Below are 8761 nucleotides of genomic sequence, written 5' to 3' on the forward strand. Positions count from 1 at the left end.
AATAAATAAAATCAAGAAGAGGGACAACATCATAATTTCTCATCAAGGACTTTAACACGTAGATGAAACGCTTCCTAGGGAAATATAAATGACCTAAAGCGATGTTTTAAAAAGCAAAAAAAAAAAAAAAAAAAAAAAAAAAAAAAAATCACTTTGTGGGACTTTTTGAAAGCTGTATTGTGGTCACACACACACACACACACACACAAATGCCACACTAAGTAGACAAACAGGGACAGTAACTTCTGCATAGTGCATCTTTCAACATGGTTTCCAAGCCTTTTCTGTCACCCAAAGAGAAATCCTCTAACGGCTAAATCACCCCTGGTTCCTCTTCCCCAGGCTCTGGTAACCTCTAATCCATTTTCTGTTGTTGTTGTAGTTGTTGTTGAACAATAATTTATTGAGATCCCTCCCTCCCAGCCTCTACAATTCTGAGGTCACTTTGCTTGTAGATCTTGTTCTCTAGTTCCAGGGAGATGGTTGGGGGTGGGGCTCTGCTCTACAAGACTCTCAAGGAAGAGGTTGTAACTGTCTTCCTCGTACTTGAAGACCACAGACTGCAGATCCAGTGCCTCAGATGGTGCTTTCACCTGCGCCACTTTTTCTGGGTCCTTCTGCCCATAATTCTCCTCTAATAAGATCTGGCGCTGTTGAAGAATGGCTCGTAGCAGACATGACATTGAACCACCAGCCAGCTGCATTTGTTGTCCTGGATGTCAGTGCCAACCTTTCCAGTCACACTGGGGTCTCCAAAGAGATCAAGGTAGTCATCCTGGACCTGAAAGAACTCGCCCATCTCCAGCAGGATCTTCAGGGCATTGGTATGTTCCTTCTCCCCATCAGTGCCTGCCATGTACATGGCATCCGCGACAGGCAGGTAGAAAGAGTAGAAAGCTGTCTTGTACTTGACAATAGATTTGTACCTCTTTTCAGTGTATCTACCAAGATCCACATAGCCTTGGGGTGCCGTGATGAGGTCTAGAGTCTTCCCAGTCTCTGTCTGATAAGAACTCTGCAGGAAGAGCTCCAACAGGTTCAGGTAGTAGGGTTGCTCCCTGTGGTAGATGGAGGCTTCTAAAAGCAGAGCATTGTTGATGGCATCCAAGCCTATGCCTGGCTTCTAAGACCAGCAGATCTGCCTCGGGGAAGTGAGTGTCCATGATGTCATCTGACACGAGGAAGAAAGCCTGGAGCAGTTCCACACATCAGCCCACAGTCAGGCCCCGCCGAAGACTCTCAGCATCCTGTTTCCTTGGCTCTACCAGCTCCTGGAAGGCTTGTACCACAGTCAAACCCCAGTTGTACTTGCCTTCTATGGCATTGTACTCTAGGACTTCTGTGAGCTGGGTAATAGCATCCCCTGTCTCTGAGTGTCCCAGTTCATCCTCAGTCAGCACCTTGACGATCTGGGAGAAGTGCTGGATGAAATTCTGCTTTTCTTGGTTATAAGCATCCAATTTCTGGTTCCCATTCATTCTGACAGAAGAGCTAAATGCTCTGTTCTTCAATGCGGATTTTCCTGGGGTCTAAGATGTTTGCAGCTTACCTCTCTTCCATTTTCTATGGGTCTACTGTTCTGGCTACTCCATGACAGAGCCATGCACCGTTGGTCTTATTTCAGTTGTCTGTCCTCAGCTGTCATCCGCCATCACATTCAGAACACCATCCCCTTGTATGGATTAATACTGTTTTATGCTAAGAACATCATAGCCAACAGTGGCTTCGAAAGAAGGAGAAAACAGACAACAGATCAATTGTTCTGGAACAGGATTAGTGAAAAAACATCTCTCCTTAGGTTGAACATGGTAGCTCATAGCTTTAATCCCAGCACTCAGGAGGCAGAGACAGGCAGATCGCTGTGAGTTTGACCGTAATCTGCTCTACATAGTAAGTTCCAGATACTGTCTCAAAAACAACAAACGAACAAAAATCTCTCCTTGAAAAGTTCTCTGCTTAAGTTTCGAGAAACTTCTCCCAGGACCCAGGTAAAGGTTCCAAAGACCTAGAAATATATGTTGTCTAAATCATTTTAGAAGAATAACACGACCCTGAACAGACAAAATTCTTAATAAGTAGGCTAAGAAGAAAACAATTACTGCTGACAATATAGGAACTTAAAAAGAGGCGGGTGAAGTGTAATTTATAGGAGCTCTTAGCAAACTCAAAAGTGACTCTCCTGCAGGCTTATCCCAGGAGTCCAGGACAGTCCAATCCTGAGAAATCTCTCACTGGAATGGAACATTTGCAAACTAAAGAAGAGAAACAACATTTATAGTCTTCTCGCCTGTAGAACACAGTTTCCATCCAATTCCAACCTTCCTTTCTAAGTAAATTAGAAAAAGAAAAGATTTTTTTTCCTTTGGTAATTTCCTTACTTACTTGTGTCCCATAGAAGCCAGCGTGATACAGGCTATGGTTCGACAACCCCAAAGGGGTCGAGACCCACAGGTTGAGAAACAGTGCTCTAAGGCCTTTTCTCCTTAGGGACAAATACCAAAGAGGTGAATTTCAATGAAATGAAGAAAAATGTACAGCTTTCAGGAAATACGAGAATGAGTGCTCATGTTTTAAAACTGTCCATGAACCCAGCGGTAAACTCCAAAGGGAATTTCAATCAGATATTCAGCGGAAGTTGGTGAACCGACTCCAAACGCACCCGGGAGAGAGAAGAATGAAGAACTGACAGAAATGCTGAAAAACCGAGGATAAAGGGAGGAGAATCGCCCTACCAGATTTCGGAAACAAACCGCCAGACTACCGCAGTTAGAGCAGGGTGATAGCCACGCGGGAGAGATTGACAGAGAAGCTCCGTTTACACCCGGAGATTTATTGCAGCACCCAAGTGGCATTTCAAATTAGTGTGGGAAGTGGTAGGACATTTGCTGTCCACGGGGGAAAACACGGGTCACTGCCTCGCATCACAGGAAAGGCAATTGATTTCAGGTCTAATTAGAGAAAGTTCCAAACAGAGACTTGTGAACTCAGGAGAAGCAGGGTTGCTGGCTGTGAACCAGATTTCCCACGCAATGCCCCAGACTGGCTATGAACGGGAGTGCTAGCCCCCAGGGTTCTCCCTGCCTTGGTGTGACAGCCTGCAGGAAGAGTGAAGTGTTCTGAGGTGTGTTTCTTAGTCCATATGGTCCTTCCAAGTCCGGTTTCATCAGCCTGGAGATGCCCAAGGCACTCACACTACCTTCCAGCTCAACAGGAGCCTGTAAAACCGGATCTTCCTGCGATTTAATGCTATTCCTGAGCTGGTCCTGATGCCTGAGATCCCACAGAATCATGGATCTCCCCTTCAGTGTGAAGACACAAAACTCCCAAGTTACTGCAAGTTTACTGCTGCCAGAGATACGACTTCTACAGGTGGCTTCATTTGGCTGGATCAGCTCAGTAGATTTTTCTTTTTTTCAGAAAAAAAAATACACTTATTTATTTATTTATTTATTTGTTTGTTTGTTTGTTTATTGGGTGTATACACAGAGCAGATGGGGAGGTCAGAGGGGACAACTTCGGGGAGCTGGTTTTCTCTTTCCACGGTGTGGGTCTTGAGATCAAATTCAAGTCACCAGGTTTAACAGCCGTAGATCTTAGGCAGTGGTGTGTATTCCATTCCAACCTGTGCTGCTCAAGAGACCTTTTCATGACAACGGAATTATTCTCTGTCTTCACTTTCCAGTTCAGTAGCCACAGTGTGTGTGTGTGTGTGTGTGTGTGTGTGTGTGTGTGTGTGTAGATGTTAACACTTAAAACATGGCTGGCACAACAGGAGCCAAATGGTCCATCATGCTTTAATGAAGTTTAAATATACATGTTCACATGTGACTGCCAACAGACGTGTGTTAAGTACAACTTTTAATGGTCACCAGCCTCAGCTTCTGGGCTAGGCAGGACCTCATGGAAGTCTCATAGTGTGAAGCTGGACTAGAACCAGGGGGAGTCTGCAGAGAAGCTATTCTAGTTTCTTACTGATTCCAGACTCAGCTACAAACGTTGCGGCTTAAAGAAGTTCCAAAGAATTATCTCACACTTCCGGAGGTCAGGAGGCCACATTGATCTTAACGTAGGAGGAGGAAGCTGAACCTTGGTGAGGCTGGTTCCTTGGAGATGTAGACTGAGGGGCAGAGGTGAGCAGGAAGGGATGGCATTGTGTACAACCTGCACAGTATCTTCTCGACACTGGAGAGGTGGTGACTGTCTTTTGAGCTGTAAAGTTCTACAAACAGCAATGTTTAAAGAAGATTATACTGGCCGGGCTGTGTGTGAGTAGGCAGAGATGGGGGAGGGGTGCTGGAGGGGGAGGGGCCTGGAGGGGGAGGGGTGCTGGAGGGCAGAGAAAGGAGTGAGTAAACAGAGGCATGGGATATTTTGTTTCAGAGGGAACAGGCAGAGAAGAAAGTGTCCAGCAGAAAACACTTTGTCAAGCAGAAAGCACACTCAAAATACCACCACTGGAGCTAAACAAAACAGAACCACAGCAGCTTAAATCATTTCAGAAAGAAACATAATTTCTGATTGTATTGGTTTATGTACTCCAGGAATTTGTGTAATTGTAGAGTCTGTCCAATGACTTTATTAATGTCTAGGAGTGTATGTTTCACTGAAATACACTGCATACGGGAGACACTGAAACCTTGCCACTTGCACTAGGTGATTTTCCAAGCTCAGCCAATGACTATATCTGAAGGAGCACCATGGTGCAGGGATTTGAATGAATGAACACAGATAAAATGTAAGACTCGGGACCGACCATCCTTCCAACAGCAAAGAGTTGGGTTTTTAGCACAGAAAGTTGTGTTGTTTATCGCCGGTTCTTCACCTTGAAGAGAAAGAGAGAAACAAGCCCGGCTCTGACTTACCAGATGGCCCTCTCTCTGTGGCTTGGGTGCCATCTGGAATCCGTTTTGATAAATCCAAACACTGGGGCTACATTATCTTTCTAGCTAAATATAACAGTTAGTTCATTAGTCTGGCAACCTATGCATTGCTTTCACAAGCTAAACAAGATAGGACTGGAGATGGAGTGTGAGTTTTGTTCACCAGGAAGCCACCGAAGAGAAATCAGTCTGCCTTCAATGACCTCTAGAACGGATTTGAAAGATCCAGAGGCCAGCTGAGTCCCTGAAGGGGTGTAGACACTGCCCTGGGGACCTGTGGATAACAGCATCTGGCAGGATACGGGCGGGGCTTGGCTGTGTTTCCGATCCTGGGTTATTACTCAAAGCACTCCAGTCTCCAGACACCTAAAGACTAAAGGTGGCCAGAAACTTTCCTCCTTCCCTTTAGAGAATTGTCATCTTTACATTTGTGCACATACATAAAAAAAAAAAACTTAAAGCAAAATCATTTTCCAAGCTTGTAGCAAAATCCCAGCCCAACCTCACCCAGCCTTTCCACCGCTCACTTTAAAAATGTGTCCAGTTCCCAGTTCAGCTGCTTCTTTGGATTTTTTTTTTCTTGCCTCCCTACTTTGTGCCTGCCAGTGTGTGTGTGTGGTGTGTGTGTGTGTGTGTGTGTGTGTGTGTGTGTGTGTGTGTGAGAGAGAGAGAGAGAGAGAGAGAGAGAGAGAGAGAGAGAGCACGAGCGCAGGATTGTGTGCACGTGTGGTGTGTATGTGTGCACACATTCAGGTGCATGTGTACACCTACGTGGTGTGTGTGTGTGTGTGTAGGTCAGAGTTCAATGAAAGGGCCCTTCCTGTTATCTCTCACCTTGGTTTTGGAGAAAATATAGAAGAGAGCCTGCTCACTGAGCAGGGAGCTCACCCATTCAGACAGACTGGCCAGCCAATGAGCTCTAGAGAACCATCTGTCTCTTTTTCTGCCCCTCCCTCCAGCACAAACCACAGAGTCCAGCTCCTCCCTGGGTGCTAGAACTCTGAACTGCTTAAAGGAGATCACTTTCCTAACTGAACCGACTCCCGCCCCCGTATCTCCATTCTTTTTAAAACAAATCTTTGAAGGTTTTGTTTGTATATGGGTGTTTTGCCAGAATGGATGTGTACCACGTGTGTGCAGTGCCCATAGTGGGCAGAAGAGGGCCTCCGGTGCCTTGGAACTAAAGTTAGAGATGGTTGTGACTCATCCTGTGGGTGCTGGGAATTGAACCCAGTGCCCTTAACCACTGAGCCTTGTCTCCAGCCTGAACCTGGCCAGACTGTTAAAATACATGCTTTTGGTACCTATCTTTATGTTTCTGTTTGTCGTCACCATTTATCTCCCTTATTCAGAAGCAGAGAATCTGCTCTCACAGTCACAGGCTCCCTCTCAGTATGATTGTCTATAGTCAGTAGCAAGAGGGAAGGGTTCCATGGCTATGGAAATGGTCCTCAAGGCTCACTTCTGCCCTGGGCTGTAGTCCCTGCCTTTTCTTTTTCATTAAACCTTCATTGATCTTCCTACAACTACAATAATATTTTGTTTGTTTTCTGGAAACAGGGTCTTACTCTGAACAGTCCGTAAGGCTATCCCCGGAACAGTATGAACATAGCTCAGACTGGCCTCAAATAGATACCATTCCTCCTACTTCAGCCTCCAGAGTACAGGAGTTTCAGGTGTGAGTTACCATGCTTGACTCAATAGTCTTTTGTGTTTAGATTTTTCTATGTGCCAATTGGTGATTGTTAGCATTCTGTCTAAATTCCGCCCCACAGTTATCTGGCAACAAGTATGTTCCTCCCCACAGTTACCTGGCAACAGTCAGGTAGGCCTGGCCCACTATAAAAAAGGGGCTGCTTGCCCCCTCCTCCTTTTCTTGCTCTCTAGATCTCTTGCCTTCTTGCTCCCACTCTGTTCCCTCACCCCTTCCCCATTCCCTTCCTGGTCTCTCCACATGCTCAAGGCCAGTCTCCTCTCTCTCTCTCTCTCTCTCTCTCTCTCTCTCTCTCTCTCTCTCTCTCTGCCTCTACTACTTTCTTAACTTCCCTCCCCATGCCCTGAATAAACTATTCTATACTATACCGTTGTGTGGCTGGTCCCTCAGGGGGAAGGGATGCCTCAGCATGGGCCCACTGAGACATCCCCTTCTCCCATACCTCACCACACACCTCCATAGAACATATTCTCTATCTCTTTATCTTTTTATAAACACATCGGTGATCTACCCTTATTCTCATATTTCCAAGCAGCAGTTTCCCCTTTATGTGTTCAAATAGTAAGTATTTATTAATATCACTTTCCTTTGGAGAGACCCCTTTTTTAATAGTCTGTTCTTCTGTCTGTCATTCCCTGTCACCACAAGACAAACCCATCCTCAGCATGGGCACCTCTCCCTCTCATTGAGCTGGAGATTTGTTCTGGAGCTAGGAGATCTCATCTTAGACCACTCCCTCATCCTGATTGAGCCCTTTATTCTTTTTAAGAACACAAGAGAGAAGCGAGTCATGGGGGAGGGGGAGGGCGGTGGGGAGGGAGGTGGGAGGGGTGAGCAGAACTGTAATCCCAACATGCCTGAGTAGGAGGATCCTAAATTTGAGGTCAACCTGAGAATCTGCACAGCTAGACTGTCTCTCGAAATCAAACAATCAATCATAGGTGAGAAAAACTCAAAGCTAGGCTTTGGGATTCTGCTCTGCTCTCCTCGTGACTGCCTAGGTAGAAATTTAGCATTGAAATGTTTTCCTAAAGGTTGTTGGAGATGTTCATTGTCCTCTATCACTTATGGCGGAAGCTGATCCATACTGATGCTCAGTCTCTCCCCAAAGCCTTGCTCTTCCTCCTCTCTCTCTTTTCCCCTCACCCCCTCTTTTACTGTTTTTGGTCAGTGGAAGGTCTAAGATTCTCTGTTGGTCTGGGGCCATGTGACCTCTGGTCAGTTCTGCAGTTGCTCACTGAGTCTCCTTCATCTACAAATATATTCTTTTCTTCCTGGAAACTGTCTCACACAGTGCTTCCTTCTTCTCTCTGCTTTTCTCACTGGTCTTCTGCCTATTATGGGATGTCTTTCTAAGTGGATCTCAAATCACGATGGAGAAATTGCCCAAGCAATGCTGTTGGGTAACAGCAAGCCACCTGGGCTGCAATGGCTGCTGCAGGGTAGGTCAGGCCTTCCCACAGGGTGGTCAGCTCACAGTCAGTAGGGTTATCAGGGCAATTAAGTTTGTAAAGAAAGCAGAGGCAAGACCAGAGAGGGAAAGCTTGGGTGACTCAAAAGCAAAATCTCTTATGTTAGTTTCTTTTTTACACTTTAAAAAAGATTTGTTTATTTTATGCGTAGGACTACTTTGCCTGGGTATGTGCATGCATACCAAGTGGGTACCTTGGTGTCCTTGGACTCAAAACAGGCACTCAGATCCTCTGAAACTAGAGTTAGGGATGGTTATGGGCTGCCATGGCTGTGCTGGGAACCAAACAGAGGTTCCCTGCCTTAAGAGCTGCAAGTGCTCTTATTATCTATGCCAACTCTCCCACCTCCTCCTTGTTTCTTAACCTCATTAAGAGTTATTATTTTTTTTATTTGAGAAAAACTTTTCCTCCCTCCCCCTCCTCCATATCTATATATATCCATATCTATATATATCTATATATATCTATATATCATCTATATATCTATATATCTATATATATCTATGTCTATCTATCTATAAATATATATCTCTCTATATATCTATATCTATGTCTATCTATCTATAAATATATATATATCTCCTTCCCTCCCTTCCTCCCTCCCTCCCATGCTGATCTTAAACTCCTCAGCCCAGGCCAGCTTCCTGCCTCTGCCTCTGAAGCAACAGGTGATACAGGCACATTAGACTCTTGGG

At 45.3% G+C, this 8761-nt stretch overlaps 1 pseudogene; it reads right to left on the reverse strand.

Moving 5' to 3' along the window:
* Positions 1–400: 400 nt before the first annotated feature.
* On the reverse strand, positions 401–1508 carry LOC117722758 (farnesyl pyrophosphate synthase pseudogene; annotated as a pseudogene).
* Positions 1509–8761: the final 7253 nt, after the last annotated feature.

The sequence above is a fragment of the Arvicanthis niloticus genome, chromosome 17 (assembly GCF_011762505.2).
Source record: "Arvicanthis niloticus isolate mArvNil1 chromosome 17, mArvNil1.pat.X, whole genome shotgun sequence".
NCBI lineage: Eukaryota > Metazoa > Chordata > Mammalia > Rodentia > Muridae > Arvicanthis > Arvicanthis niloticus.